Genomic DNA, 17,429 nt, shown 5'->3' with positions numbered 1-17,429 from the left:
GCTACTCATGCCCTTTGCCGGCATGCCAATAAACACCTTGCATTTACTTGTCATCATATGCACTAGTTATTTTCCATTAATGAGTTTTCACATGTACTCATGAGCGTGTGTTAATATCATTTATCTTTTTATGTGCATTTATAACCATCCTTTTCCGTTCTCTTCCTTGCTCTACACCTTTGAATTTAATTTACTTTCTCTTCCCTTTTTCAGGATGGCCACCAAGAAAGGAAAAGAGAAAGCTACTCCCAAACAACCAGCAAGGAGAGGAACGAAGAGAGCATTAGTGGCAGAACCTTCTTCAACTACGGTTAAGCCCTCAACGAAGAAAATTAAGAGGATTATAAAGGTTGATGATAAAGAAAGAGCCTTCCCAGCAAAGGACACTGCGCGATTCCCCAACCGCTACTGTGAGCAGATGTTCCCCATCCTGGTAGAAAGGAGTTACAACAACGAATACCTTCTTCTCCTCTCAAACCACATTGCTACATTTGTTGAGCCGCAGATTGCCCGAAGACAATGGGATTTCCTACAGAGACAGCCAAGGCAGGTCAATCTTTCTTGGGTAGTCGAGTTCTACTCCAACTTCCACCTGCCGACCCTGCAGTCTGTCTATGTCCGTCAAAAGCAAGTCCCCATTACAGAAGAGGCCATTCAAAAAGTTTTAAGTCTTCCCCCTATTCTAGAAGGATTGGACGCCTTTCAAGAAGCCGCACTCAAGCGCCAGATGTACCAATTTGACTGGGACGCCATTCTCAGAGTTATCGTACTACCTGGCAGTCGATAGATCTACGGATACCATCGTACCCGCCGTAAGGGAATATCGGCTTCAGCACTTACCTTGGAGGCTCGCGTATGGGCACAGATCATATCCCATTATGTCTTTCCGAGCACTCACGAGTCCTCCTTCACTGCGGACATGGCCGTTCTACTATGGTGCATCCTTACAGACCAACCTCTGAATCTACCAAGACATATCCGGAATGCAATGGGACACGTACAAATCACTGGCAACTTACCTTTTCCAGCCCTGGTCTCAGATCTTGTCTCAGCAGCTGGAGTCTCCTACAGAGCTGGGGACACCAAAGCCATACTTCCAAGGGATGATCAGTTTGTCCCCAACAGGAAGTACCTTAGACTTCCAGCAGCCACTATCAGCCAGCCTACTGAACCAGTTGAAGATATTCCTTCTTCAACACCACAAGCACCTACAACAGCCCAACTGCTCCATCAGATACTTGAAAAGTTGGATCGACAAGAACACAAAGCTAAGCTGAGAGAGCGTCGTAACAAGCGCCGATTCACATACCTCAAAGAGCTGATCATGGGAAAATTCAAGGACTCAGACACCCCGGACTTAGACACCCCGGACTCCACTTCCTTTACCAGCACAGGGAGCCATGATGGTCTCGACTGTGGAGATACTGCTACCAGCCCACTTTTGTTCTTGACAGATGGCACCGAGGACGGTGCAAAGCCTTAAGTGTGGGGAGCTCGGTCAGTACCTGACTTCCGGAGGTAATTTCTCTTCCCTAGCACCAATAAATTAGGATATTTAGTTAGATTTTTCTTTTATAGAATAGGATAAATTGCATAGTAATAGGTTAGTTGCATGCATGTTCTGCTTGATTGAAAAGACAATAAGTTTCTTCTAAGACCCTATCTTTGGAACAAAATTTCACTAATTTTAATTAAAACTTTTATGTTAAATTTGTTTGAAGTTGTATTTGGAACATGATTTTTGAGCTAAAGAACACACAACCTATGAGAATTGAGCCTTTATGAATGGTTACATTATTTAACCATAATTATTTTATTCTTGTGTGTTTACTTCTCTATGATTGTAATCTATATTTTGTTTCATCCTATATGTCCAATGTTTATTATATTTATATATTTGCACATGATTGAGGCCATTATTTGTTTAGCTCACTTATCCAAATAAAGCCTACCCTTTCAATTACCTTTGTTAGCCACTTTGAGCCTTTAAATCCCATTTGTTCTATATTTTACCACATTACTAGCCTTAAGCGGAAAAACAATTATATATCCCAAATTGAATCTTTGGTTAGCTTAAGATAGAATTGTGTGAGGCAATCAAGTATGGGAAATTGTGGGAACAAAGGATAATAAGGGAATGAGTCATGATAATATTATGGGAATTTGGATACCTACTCATGTGAAACTATAAGAATTAAAAATCTATGTGCATTGATAAGCTGTGTTATTTTTATGTTTCTATGCTTATGAAAAAAATCCAAAAATACTCAATAAATAAATAAGGGGACAAAATTACCCCAATGCTAAGTCAAGCATTCAAAGATCAATGCATGTATGATAAAATCAAATTAAAAGGTTGATACATGAGTATGGATGTGAAAGAGATTTCTGGGTAGCTAGGTATGAATTCTAAAGTTATATAGAATATATATAGGTTATGTTAAAGCTTGGGTTAATTAAAGATTCAATTTATAAGCTTACTTAGCCATATGTATATCCTTACCCCTACCTTGGCCCCAGTACAACCTTGAAAAGACCTCATGATGTTTGCTTGGTATATTAAATGTTGTTGATTGGTTAGGAGAAGAACAAAAATTAGAGAGCATGATTAGAGAAGGATAGAGTGATGACCCTATACACTAGAGAGACTAGAGTGTACATACATCATCAGTGAGGGTTCCATGCTTGAATTTCTATGTTCCCTGCTTTCGTGAGCTATCTTCTTGCATTTTTATCTGTTCTTACTGTATAAGAATTGAGTTAGTGGAATTTGATTTGTAATTGTTTTGAAGAGCTTACTTACTTTTGATCAAGTGGACAAAGATCATATAGTTGCATTCATATATATAGGTTGCATTGCATTTCATAGGTTTTACATGTTCTTACTCATTCATTTTATCACCTTCAACTAAGCATGAGGACATGCTAATGTTTAAGTGTGGGGAGGTTGATAAACCACTATTTTATGGTTTATATTGTGTTTATTTATGTGGTTTTATCATGATCTTTACCCACTTATTCATTAAATAAGCATGCATTTATAATTCCTTCCTAAAGTTATTGCATGATTGAAAACTTGCTTCCTAGAGACTTTTAATTATGTATTTTATTTCTCCTTTATTCCATTCGATGATGTGATCTGTGTGTTAAGTGTTTCAGGCTTTATAGGGCATGAATGAGTTGGAAATTAGAGAGGAAGCTTGCAAAAATGGAAGGAACACAAGGAATTGAGGAGATGACTAGCGAGAAGTGACGCGGCCGCATGGATGACGCGACCGCGTGGCAAAGCAGAAAGCCGAATGACGCTGCTGCATGGATGACGCGACCGCGTGACATGCGCGATCTGCATAATCTGCAGAATCGCTGGGGGTGATTTCGGGCCTTATTTTGACCCAGTTTTCGGCCCAGAAAAGCATACTAGAGCCAGAGAACATGCACAAACCAACAATATTCATTCCGCATAGTTTTAGTTTTGAGATCTAGTTTTTCTCTCCTCTAGGTTTTCTCTTTACACATTCATCATTTTTAAGATTTGTTATGATCATTGTTTTTGCATTGGGATATTGAGAAGAGTTATTGCCTCATCAAGACTTCGACATTCTAGTTCGTTTTCTTTACTTGTCTCTTACTCTTCCATGTTCCTTAATTTACTTAATTTTACTATTGGATTATTTTAGCATTTATTAATATAAGAATTACTTTTATTTTTAATTAATCTTTTGATCATTATTTATCATGTCTTTCTTTAATTCCCTTTCTTATGTTATGAATTTTACATTTACAATGAGCGAGTAGTTCTCTAACTTGATGGGGAGATGATTGAAAGGAACCCTTGAGTTAGGATGCTCAAGAGAGAGATTGTAATTGGGTTTATTGTTGGATTGCTCTCTATTCACTAACACCAATCCTCCCAAGAGTGGGTTGGAACTTGTGGATAGAACAGCATTCCAACTCGTTTGACTTACCCTTACTTAGTAAGGGACAACTAAACACAATAACCCTCAATTGTCAATTGATCTTAAGAGTACTCCAACACGAATATGGCTTTCAGCTAATCAACTCCCAGTCAAGACTTTTATTTAAATTTATATAAATTCTCTAATTTAATTTTCTGTCATTCAACTCAAACCTTTTAGAAAATATCTGATTAATAAAATAGCACACTTTTCTGTAACTCGTTGGAAGACGACCTGGGATTCATACTCCCAGTATTTTGATTTTAATTTCTGTGACACCCTTCTAAATTGATGAGCGGATTTCTGGTTGATTGAGAACTATACTTGCAACGGATATTTTATAACCATTCTTAACTCGCCAATTTCCGCTCCCATCAGGCTACTAACAAGAGCCTTTTGAAAATACTCACAAAGATGGTGACCGATGCCCATAAAGATTGGAGTGAATACCTACCACTTTCTCTTTAGGCTTACAGAACAACTAGACATGGAACAACTGGAGTAACACCCTTTTCGTTAGTTTACGGGGTTAAAGCTGTACTGCCAACAGCGATTGAGGTACCCACCACCAGGATGTTGTTAGACGAAGCAAGGAATCATGAAGCTGAGTTGCAAGAATTGGAAGAAAAAAGAGAAGTTGTAGGAAGCAAGATGGAAGAATACCACCGGAGACTAGCATTAGCTTATGACAAGCATGTTCAGCCTAGGGTGTTCCTAGAAGTTGATCTGGTATTAAAATAAGTAGACACAGTAATGAGGAAGATGTCTTTGCCAAAATAGGCTCCCAAATGGGAGGGTCCTTACATTGTTTCTGAAGTACACTCCAACGGACACTGTATCCTGCTGGACCCAGATCATCGAACAACCACTGGCCCCATCAATTTCAAGTATGTCAAGAAGTACTATGCCTACTTTCAGCTTTAGTAGTTTGAATTTCAATTCCAAAGGGCTTCTTTATCAAGAGCCAATGTTTATGTTATATTATTCTACAAGCATCATGCAATGCATGAAAAAATTGCATTAGCAATTATATACTCAAAAGTTGTGAATGATGCATCTTAAAAATCTACAGTACAAAATATTTCCAAAAAGTGAAGTACCCCACCCTCCAAGCTCCTAAAAAAGAGAGAGCATAAATAGGGTAATAAAATTCTAGGTACTTTTCTTTTTTGGCTGAAAAAAAGGCAGAGAAAAAAAAGCAGTAGATAATCCTGCTCTTCTTAGAATCATACCCTCCCTTGCAAAAAAAAAGTGTGTGTATCCAAAATAAAGTGATCACACAAGCAGGTACAGAAAAATAAAACACCTGGAGGAGTATGCACAGTATATATAAAAAAAAAAAAGAGGGGAAGCATAACACCCAAAAAGATGTGTACAATGAAAGTCATAGAAGCAGCAGGACAAAAATATACTTTGTCAAAGTATTACATATTTTACAAAATAAAGTGCTGGAAAATGATCACAGCCACAAAATATCACTATAAGAAATTACAGAAGAAGCAGCCTCCTTATGTTTGGCCAATTGCTCTCGCTCCAAGTTGACGTTGGCTAACCTAGCCTTCATGGTGTTCAATTCAGATGTAAGCTTGCGAACCTTTTCTTGAAGAGTAGAAACATCAGAAGAGAGAACACGATACTCTTTAGACAATAATTCTTCTCTAGCAAGATCAGGTACCCCAGGTGGAGGCTCCAATTTAGCAGAAAGATTCTCAAGCCAACGACTACTAAATTTAAATAACTTAAGGTTATTTAGATTATTTTCTACCATATTCCGATGAGTACCCCACAAGTCTGCAAGGGAGTGCGAAGTAAAGAAATTCCATGCATCCAGGAAAGCTTGATACCCAAGCTTCTTCAAAAGGCAGTTTAGGTCATTTGGAAGCAGGAAGGAAGGAGCCTGGGATGCAATCTCCAATAACAAACTCTTCGCATCGCCATCAAAATACTCAAACTCATCACGGACAGAAACTGAAAAGCAAAACAAACAAGTAAGAAAACACCTTTTCTATCAAGGACTTGTAAAATGCTACACGCCTAATAAATGAAAAGAAATACAATGGAACACACAGAAAGAAGCACTAGCTGAGGGTTCCTTTGTGACATTATAAGTGCTCGAAGCTTGAAATGTGGACTCAGAAACAACAGTTGTACCTGCACTAGGAAATATCGTTCGGATGGGAGTAACATCGCTTCTAGTAGGATCCCCTTGGCAGGTAACACCCGGCTCAATGTCAACATTGCTCTTAGAACTTGCTATTGCTCGTGGGCCACCTTGAACAACATCTTGGGTAGTACCCTCGTTAGGGACGTCGCCAACAACAAATGAATTAGGAGAGTCCCCACTGACCCTTTCTTGGGAGCTTTCATCGCCTATATTTACCGGATTAGAAGGTACATTTGGAATTATTTTCATTTTACCCAAAAGACGATGAGACCTACGCTTTACAGCATTTCTAGATAAGCTAGCCACATCCTTACCAGGAGACTGTGATGATTTAACAAAGCAAGCAGCGACAAAAGAACCTTTAGCTTTTGTTGTCGAGGAAGGAGAAATTCCTGAGCCAGTGGAAATTGGTGAAGGTGTAGCATCAATGGAAGGCTTAGGTGGTTTTTTAAGAGACCTCTTTGTAACCTTAAGATTTGAACTCTCCACTTTACTATGCTTGACCACTTTAGCAGTAACAACTGAATCATCAGATTTTCTCTTTGAAGAAGGTGGATGTTTGTAACACCTGGCGTCCAAGTCTACAAAACACCAGCATAGAAGATACAATAGTCAAACACACAAAGCCCAAAAAAAAGGAGAGAGAGACAAAAAATAAGTGAAGAAACAAAAAACAAGAATCAGCAAAGAGCAAATATTACTTGCAATGGTCGAAGGAGAAAGGTTTCCAATCATGAAATATGGATCCTTGATCAAAACTGGAACAAATGATCTGACATCTGGAACGGAGGTACCCTCATATTGCCTAATATGCTTCTTCATACGCATGAGGTAATCCACATACTCCATTGTAACTCCCCCATCCCTATCAAGAGGAACAACCAAGCAAGGATTGTACTCCGGGAGTTCTTTTTGAAACAAAAACTTTTTTATTAAATTTTTCGGTGAAAAAAATATGCTCCACATTTTTTGGATCTTGGTCCCACCCTAGTTGGCGACTTACCCTATCTGGATGGTAGATTACTGGACAGATCAAAGCTCCACAATGAAAGTCCCTATCCATAACAATCAAACCAGGAATGGGGGTAGGAGAAGTACACAGAAGCCAAAAGTCGTAAGCCCCTTTCTTGCCAGTGGAAATATCATTGCGGTCATGTTCAAGACAAGCAGAATATATACAATGAATAACCGATGCACTAGGCTGGTAAGAGGTTACGTACGGGCGAAAACAAAAATATTCCTCCAAATCAATAACATCCTCTAAAGATTTGGAAGGATGAGCTGAACCCCAAATCCAAGCACGAGGACTTGCCTTCTTATCTGGAAGAATTGTAGGGGGCTTACGGATTGGAGCAAACTGAGAAAACTGCTCAAAAAGAAAGAGTTGAAGAAATATTTCATCAATGAAAGTCAATACTGGAAAGCGACCATGAGCAATCTTGAGTTGCTTAGAAAATTGATCAAGCCGCATATATAAACTACCGAGATACAGAGAAGCCAATGGTAGACGTTCTCCTCCAACAATCAAGCAAGCTAAAAGAAACACCCCATGGCTCATACACCGTCGGTCCCAAAAACACATATTTACTTAACCGATAAGCGACAAAAGCAGCTTCCCTAAGATCTGAAGGAACAGCAGGAGTAGGGACAAACTCACCATTGAGAAAATCACCAAAGAAATAACAAGACCAATTAGAGTAAGAATACTTAACAGTAATCTTCTTCTTCTTGAAATCTTGCTTGTTGCCAACCACTTCTTTTTCCTTCGAGGACCTACGAGTCTTTGGATGCTTATCCTTGGAGGAAGATTTCTTAACACGCCTACTCGTAGACAACTCTTTTGCATATTGACCAGCATCACTTAAACTCATTTGAAGATGTCTCGCAAGCTTAAGCAGATCAGAATCTGGGCGAAGAAGAGTGAGATCTACACTGCCAAACACCGGTAGTTGAAGAAGAACTACAACATCTTTCAAAGTGGGTGAAAACTCACCCCAAGAAGTCAGAAAAGTATAAGTTTGAGAACACCACCTCTGCCAAAGTAAACTCATATCATATCCATTTCTTTGAACACCCAAGTCTGCCAAGAAGAAATCAATTAGTGCTTCTTCAATATATAGCAACAAAGTAAAGAAATGATAAGAATCAATTATGATGATAGATGGTAGAGAACAACCAACCTGCAGATGTACGGATAGCCTCAGCAACACCAGCAAATTTTAATCTCCTCATAAAACTACCACCCTCCTCAAATAATACTGTGAATACCCACTTTTGCTAAACCTTATTCACGTGAGTAGCTGCCTCAGATTTAAAAGACGTCCATGAAAATTCTTGGCGCTTCAACCGAGAACGAAGTAGAGCAAGACCCACTTGATATGAAAGTTTCTCAACAAATTCACCCAAAACTCTACAATCTAAAGAATCAAAACCGGGTTTCATAGTTTTATCCATACCTAATAACGAGCCAAAGGAAGGAGGGTCCAAAAAAGGTTTCTTAATCAGAGGAGGATTCACAAAAATAGTCCTATTATCTGATGGTTTAACCCAAGGTTGGGGGATAGATTCAGAAAATCTGATTGCATATTCTTGAGGAACATCACCCATATCATCCACAGAAGAGTCAGTACCCAAACTATTACTAGAGTCCTCTGGGTCACTATCCAATATCTCAGCAAGTTTCACACGAGGCATGACAACAAAAAGAAATAATTCCTAAAAAAAGGGGGAAAGAAGGAGAACAGCAACAACAAAATAGAGTGAATATCAAGATCACATGAATACTAACGACAAAAATACTCAGCACCAATAACAAAATCGAAAGAGTACCAATATCATCACAATTCCAACCATAAGATTTCCAAGAACACCAACTCAAAATATAAAGGAGAATATTGCAGAACACTCAAGAAATTCTGGAAAAGCCAAAGAAGCATCGCGTGTCAAGAAAATAACCATGGAGTTCTCAAATGAAATAAAAAAGCAAAGGTATGAAAATTATTCATCATATTCTTTACTTGATAAGGCCACTAACTCCTCATATCGTCACAATATCGTCTCTCATTTGGTGAAGTATATGAAAACATTGCAAGATGTTATACGTTTATAGCTTTGAAAGAATACGAATGTTGAATACTAGTAAATTGCTCTAATTGAAAAAGTTTATAAACAAATTACTTATGAGTTATGACTATACTATACAAAAAAAAATTCTTATTTTTAAATATCTATTTTATAGTTGCAAATGAACATTGCTTATAATTTTTAACTCAATTTCTTTTATTTTGTGATGCCATTGGAAACATATACAAATGAGAACATGTACAAACAAGGATATAACATCTAAAGTTGTAAAGTGAAAGACCTTTATCGAATAATCCCTATAGCTAATTCCAAAATTAGCAATCCAATACACATGGGGACTGGAAGGAGTTACATGAAAACGAAGATAAAGAACATGATAACAAGGATTCAGAGTAACAAGAGTACGAATAATGATAAGAGTTCAGAATCACACGAATTCAGAATAACAAAATTCAGAATAATACCAAAAATGTCAAATATACAATAGCAGATACTTAAGCACCAGAATTTCATACAAGAAAATAAGAGTATGCATTTTATGACCAAACAAGAGCAAGGCTGGAGAAAAAAAGAGAATAGAAGAAGAAAAAGAATCTTACCAAATAGGAAGACAGAGCGAAGTTGAATGTGGGAGTGTTATTTGCCCTAAGAAAAACTTCTAATTATTGAAGAAGACAGAGGGTTTGGATGGTAGTGGTGATTAGGGGTGGCAAGCGGGGAAGCCCGCCCCGCCCCGCCTAGTGAGGCGGTCCTAGAATCCCAGCCCGCCCCACCTAACGGCGGGCTGGCGGGCCGGCGGGTTAAGCCCGCCAAATATCCTCTCTTTTTTTTTACTTTTAACTATTAAATAATATATATAAAGATATAAAAAAATCTCTTTTATTTTTTACTTTTAACTATTATAATTTTTAAAAGTATAAACAAATTATAATTTTTATATTCACAAACATTAAAGTCTTTGTAATTATAAATATTGTTTTCAAAGCAAAATAAATATAATCCAAAACATAATTAACAATATTGTCTCTAAAACAAAACAAACATAATCTAAAATACTCAATTTTCATCTTCATTCTCTTGTAAGTTGGGTTGGGGAAAGTTGAGTTTTGGTAAAAAAATTATAAAAATACCCCTTGCTAAAAAAATACTAAGCCCGGCGGGGAAGCCCGCCCCGCCCGCCAAAGCCCGCCAAAACCCACAGTTTAAGCGGTATGGGTTAAGCGGGCTTTTGCTATTTGGCGGTCCCAATTTTTCAGCCCGACCCGCTTTTTTTGGCGGGTTACGCGGGCCGGCCTGGTGGGTTTAGGCCCGTTTGCTACCCCTAGTGGTGATAACAGTGATGATACTAAAAAATACTACTATGTACAAAAATACCCTAGCAGAGATGATAAGGAATACTCTCTCTCCTATCCAACTTTATGCCTCTCTCCAAACTCAGGGACCCAAAATTTAAATGCGTCAGATTAAGTGGGTAAGAGTTTCTCCCCTTCTTCTTTCTTAAGAATCTACCTATTTATTTATTTATTTTTCTATTCATTTATTTATTTATGTTTTCTATTAACATTCAAAATTCTTTCACAAAAGCAGTCTATTATTAATTTTTTTATGAGTACATAATCCTATTCAAATTACACAAATTTATATATCATTATAAAAAAATGAATAAAATAGGGGAGATTTATTCTTATAGTAATGATATGCTAAAAAAATTATTAAATTATTATAGCTCTGTTGAGTACAAAAAAGTTTAATGCAACTTGAGGAAATACTTTGTACCCTCAAAGACTGCATGGGGCTTATGATTGTGTACTAAAAATATAAACCTTTTTTGTACATAAATAATTTTAAGAATGACCTACAAACATGGTCAAACAAGAGTCAAGTTCCTCCTAAAGGTATTGGGTGAAAAGATGGAACCCAAAAGAACACCTTGAGAAGTTGAATTTCTCTTTGGTGGAAACTAAATTGGTGGAAATGGATTGGTTAGATTTAGAGTGTAAAGAGTGTCATCTAGTTGAAAGAAAACCAAACTAAATGTCCCTTCACTAATGTTACATGTCATGAGCTTTAGTTTAACTTATGGAAATCAACTTCTTCCAATGAACAGTTGAAAAGACTTGAAGTGACAGGAATACCTAAAAATATTTGAGATAAAAAGAGTAAACCAAATATCAGACTATAACCATTGGACAATAGATTTCCTCTTCAAAATAGTTTTACACTATAAAAGGACCTCAAGCCACCTCTTTAAAGGGACCTTTTATCTTTTTTCTGGAAGGGAAGAAGTTCAAAAACTCATTTTTTTCTCTCCCCAAAATTTCTCTCTTTGTTCTTCATTTCATTCATCACCTTCATGAGTAAAAACTGGCATTTGGGTGTCCCACCTGAACACTCAACGACCATTAACCAACCCCTGTCCACTTTAAACAAAACTTATTCATCCTCTTGTGACATTAGTGAAGGTCTCAACACTTGTTCTCTACCTCTATTCCTCATTATTAGTACTTGTATTACTTATTTGTCATTAATAGAAGTATTTTCCTCACAAGTATACTTACCCTGAATCTCTCATCTTAACCATTATTTTTTACTTAATCTATTTTTCACGAAACTCACCCGAATCAACGTTTCAATCACCTTCTTCCATATAAATTGAAAAATCTAATTTTCTCTATCTTAAAAACTCATAACACGAGTTAGTTCTTAATCTCAAATCCTAGAATTTAAATCCTAAATAACATAATTATCAGAATCAAACCGGTAATTAATCTAATCATACGACTGGATCACCGGATTACTGATTTAACTGATGGGTCACTAATTCACCCAGTTGATCCAGCCATAATTAAATAAAATATAAAATTATAAAAATAAATTAAAATTAAAAGTTAAAATTTAAAATGTATGTCTTCACAAATATATTAATAACGTTACATCGATAAAAATAATTATTTTATATATTTAATCGTATAAATGATTAGGACATGTTTAAAACTAATTTATATTCAATACATCTGTATAATTTTAATCTCCAATCAATTTATTAACATAAATTATTCTTATTTTAAAATTCAATATATATATTTTTTAGTTTTATTTTCTCATAAATTTACTATTTTTTTAAACTTTTAATGATTTATTAATTACTTTGTATTTACTGAGCTCTTCAAATTTTTTATAAAAAATAAAAGATCAAAATCATTAAATTACAAAATACTAACAAAAATTATTTTTTCTTTTTAATTCCTGAATATAATTTAACTTTACTTAGATAGCATATTTAATACAAAAAAAAATAATGCATACCAGACAATAATATTTTAATTTTTGAATATAATTTTATTCATTATTAACATAAAAATTAAAATCTAAAAATAAAAAATATTATTATTAACATGGACAATAACAATGCAATATTTAAAATTAAATATATCAAGCTTTAATTATTATTATTATTAATGTCACAAATTAAATACTCAATAAAAAATATAAAAATACAATTTTTTTATTAATGTGAACTAAATAATATTAAACACCAAAAACAGATTTTTTTTATTATCAACATAAAAAAATCTAAACAGATTAGACATATTTTAATATCATATTAAACATACGCATCATTAATATCACATAAAAAAAATATTTGAGGGACACAAAAAAGACCATCACCAACCAAAAAAAAAAAACCAATCCAAACGCATAAGTGTTATTTGTAAAGAAAGGTTTAACTGAGGAGTTGGGAATTGGGATAATTACGTATGTCTAATGTGATATTAACAAAGCAGTGAGAACATCAATTACTCTAAACTTAGACATAGACACATCAATATTAAAAAAAATTGAAGAGGTCAGTTGTTCATATTCTGACTTAACATTATGGCCCTGGTCCGAATAAGCTAAAAAGGCCCAACCCAAAGATTAGCGGTCGACATAGACCTTTTTCTAAAGAAGTCGGGTTCGAGAACTGGCAGATAAATACTTAGTCAAATAAGTAACTGCCTCTAAAATCTCTCAGCCCACTTCCAGAAGAAATATCCCAACCACCCTAAGATAAAGGGAAGGTTATCCACCTCCAAAAGTGAAACTACTCCAACGGTGATTATTGGATCACCACTATATATACCGTGACACCCCTCAGGTAACTCCAAGTTCCAATACTCTCTAAACCTGCTAAATCCCTTGCTGACTTAGGTATCGGAGTGTCTTTGCAGGTACCACCCCCCACTCTCCAAACGCATAACTCGGACGGCAGCTCTCAAGCGCGAGCAAGTCGGAGACTACCTTTCTTTGACGTTTAGGCCAACCTTCCAAGCCCAATCCACCTATCTCACGTTACCTACGTAACATCAGTAAATACAAAGTAATTAATGAATCATTAAAAGTTTAAAAGAATAGTGAATTTATGAAAAAATAAAACTAAAAAATATATATATTGGATTTAAAAATAAGGATAATTTATGTTAATAAATTGATTGGAGATTAAAATTACATAAATGTCTTGAATATAAATTAGTTTTAAACATGTCCTAACCATTCATACGATTAAATATATAAAATAATTATTTTTACTGACGTAGCGTTATTAATATACTTATAAAGACATATATTTTAAATTTTAACTTTTTTATTTTAATTTATTTTTATAATTTTATATTTTTATTTAATTATAACTGGATCAACCGATTGAATCAGTAATTTATCGGTTAAATCAGTAATTCGATGAATCAGTTATATGACCAAATCAATTACTAGTTTGGTTCTGATAATTATATTATTTAGAATTTAAATTTTAGAATTTGAGATTAAGAACTAATTCATGTGTTATGAGTTTTTGAGATAGAGAAAATTAGATTTTCCAATTTATATGGAAGAAGGTGATTTAAACTTAAAAGTGTGTCATCGTGAACTACTATGTCTCCATACCGTAGTTGTCTTTATCTATATATGATTATAATTATTATTACTATTATTATCATTACTTATTTTCTTGGGTTTTATATTGTTATTGTTTATTACTACTATAATAATATTTTATGACCCAATTTAAATTTTATGCTCAAAAGAGTATTTCTTGATTCAAACACTAAAAAAAAAAAGAAAGAGATTATCTCCCTTGACAATTAATTAATCTTTCAATTATGTATTAATTTATCTTGCAAACATCACTAATTATTTATCTTTAACTGATGAATGATTAACATCCATCTATTGTGTATCAATTGTTGTTCCCAATTATGACTATAGATAAACTACGTATTCACAGAATTACAATTACAATTCTTTCATGCCACTTTATTTCAACATGTACTGAACAAAATTATTTTCAGCATCATAGCATTACCCAAAATTTAAATCACATACAAAATATCTCCAACATTTTATGTGTTCTGACAAAAGATTTCTTTTCTCCCATAGCAATATTAAATTCACCTAAACGAAAATATTAAAAAAAATCACACATCTTTTCACAATATTTAAAAAACTCAGCCTCATAATTTCATAGACACTAAAAAGTAAAAACAAATTGGGACGGGCTGAAACGGGTTGGAAAGAACCGCTAGCCTTACCACCACCACCATACCCGCTAGCCCCTTCAAACACCCCCGAAATCCAACCCAAAATGAAGACCCAAAGCTTCTTCATTCCACCGCCCATGTTTTCCTCATCACCCTCAACTTCCCTTCCTCAGTTCCTCCAAAACCTTACCTCTCTGGCTCTATCACCCACTCCTACTCCCCGCTAGACTCCACCAACCACCGTTCCCTTGCTCTCGCCCTCTGTTTCCTCCTTCCTTCGCTGCGGCATTAGGGAACTCCGAGAAAGAATCGATACCGTTAAGAACAATCACAAGATCACCGAAGCATCACGTCCGCCAGGGTCCGACGGGACCAAGAAGCCGTCCTGAACGGCAGGCCCTATACCGAGACGCTCGTCGAAGTCTTTCACGACATCAACTGCCGTCTCGGAGCGACGACGTCCCCCTAACGAACGTCAGGACCGGGAACTCCGTCGCCCTCGTTGTCGTCACCGGCCGGCGGTTTCAATAACACCGTCTTGAAGAAAGCCGAAACTCGGATCCAACAGCTACACAAGCTTGGCTTGAATTGCGTTGTGATAAGCGTTGAGAAGAAGGGGAACGCGTTTTTCAGCCGCAAGGGAAGTGTTAGGGTTGATAGGTTCGTAAGTTCAAATCATTGCTGATGATGTGTACTCACTGTTTGTTACAGAGGAGGTTGACAAGGTTGAGATTGTTTTCACCAAGTGTGTCATTGGTAAGTTTGATCCCGTGATTCAAATTATGTTAAGTGAAAGGCGAGCTTCGCCATGTAAATGGGAACTGCATTGATGCCATTGATGATGAGTATTTTAAGCTGAGGAGGAAGGAAGGGAGGTTGGCAGTGGAGAGGGATGTTGCTGTGAGGGAATTCGCTGCGCCGCCGGTTATGGAGTTCTAGCAGGATCCGGTTCAAATTCTTGATGCTATGTTGCCTCTGTATTTGAACAGCCAGATCTTGAGGGGTTTTCATGAATCACTGACGAAGTGAGCTTGCTGCTAGGATGGCTGCAATGTCTAATGCACCCGATAATGCTGTCGAACTGAAGAAGAATCTTTCGGTTGCTTATAATCATAAACGGCAGGCAAAGATCAGAGGAGAGATATTGGAGATTGTGACTGTAGCTGAAGCACTAACACCAATTGATTGACAAGTTGTAACTTTTTTTTATCTTAAATTTTGCTTTGAAATACCAAAATCTGTTAATTATTATGTAGAACATGGGATTATGAAGTTTGCCAACATTGTTAACTGCAAGTAGGACTAGATTAAGGAATGAGAACTATAGTGGCCAATTTTGACCTGTAATCCTTTTCTGTGTTGTTGTATCAAAGTGAAAATATATTTATTCTTTCCTTGATATACTCAGATTGCTTATGTTTTGTGGTTTTCTAACCAAATGTATGAGTTCACTTCAGAAAATTTGGCGAGTCTCAACATTTTAAACTATACTAAGTTCGGCAGATAATAAAGGTTGTTTTATTACTTATCTTTCTCTTCATTGTTTTCTGATTCTGGTTTTACATGTATCCTTGTATATGTCGATGATCTGGTTTCGGCAGGAAATGATTGGACTGAGATTGTAAAATTACTTGATAACAGGTTTAGGATCAAGGGTCTACATGAATTCAAAATTTTTCTTGGTCTAGAAATTGCTAGAAGTCAACAGGGTATTGCAGTGTATCAACGCAAGTATACTTTGGACTTGCCAGATGAGTTTGGGTTGATGAATGCCAAAGCGGCCACCACCCCAATGGTCTGACATTCTGATAATCTTCACCATTGGAGGTTGATTGGGCGTCTAATTTATCTAGCCAATACCAATATACGTCATGATATATATGCTTCACCATGAATAAGCTTAGTCATTTTCTTGATTATGCCACTAGCAAGCACTTCCAAGCTGCGCTCCATGTTCTTCACTACCTCAACGTGCTCCAGCTAGGGGAGTGTTGTTTTCCACCTCTGATGAATTCACTTACTACTTTTTCTGACTTATACTTGGGTGCTTGCCCTGATAGGCTGATACTCGCCATTCTGTATCTGTATTCTTATTCTTTCTTGGGAGATCATTGATATCTTGGCGCAGCAAGAAGCGGCACACAATAGCACATTCCTCAGCTGAAGTTGAGTACAAAGCAATGACACTTGTCACTTGTGACAACCAATCGGCTCTTCACATTGCAGCTAATCTAGTTTTTCATGAGCGTACTAAATATATAGAGATCGATTGCCACATTGTCCAAGATAAAGTCTGAGGAGTAGTGAAGCTTCTCCTAGTATATTCGGCTCACCAAGTCACTACCACCTAATCCATTCATATCATGTAAAAGCAACGTAGGGCTGATCAATTTTCATGCATTCCAGCTTGAGAGGGATGTAATTGAAGATGTAAAGTAATAGTAAGGATATTGTATTAGCAGTAAGTTAAATCAGCATATTAAATTAGTTAAGAAGTTAGTTGATGACATTAGCAATTAGTCAAAAAAATGTGATATTCATCACTCAAACTATCTCTACTAGTCAATTTTTTTTTGTCTCAATTTCATATAGAGTTTCATCAACAAAATTATATTTTTAAAAGTATTTATATTTGTGAAATATATATTGTAAGAAATATTTATAAATTAAAAATAAATTTGTATATTAAAAATTTAATTGAGATAATTG

At 35.9% G+C, this 17,429-nt stretch overlaps 1 pseudogene; it reads left to right on the top strand.

Annotated features, from left to right (window-relative positions):
- Window positions 1-11,054: 11,054 nt before the first annotated feature.
- LOC112769752 (ATP synthase gamma chain 2, chloroplastic-like) lies at window positions 11,055-16,123 on the top strand (annotated as a pseudogene).
- The last annotated feature ends 1,306 nt before the right edge of the window (window positions 16,124-17,429 follow it).

This window comes from Arachis hypogaea, chromosome 18, assembly GCF_003086295.3.
Source record: "Arachis hypogaea cultivar Tifrunner chromosome 18, arahy.Tifrunner.gnm2.J5K5, whole genome shotgun sequence".
Classification (NCBI taxonomy): Eukaryota; Viridiplantae; Streptophyta; class Magnoliopsida; order Fabales; family Fabaceae; genus Arachis; species Arachis hypogaea.
Note: the sequence above shows the minus strand (reverse complement) of the source record. Positions and strands in the feature narration are given on the sequence as shown.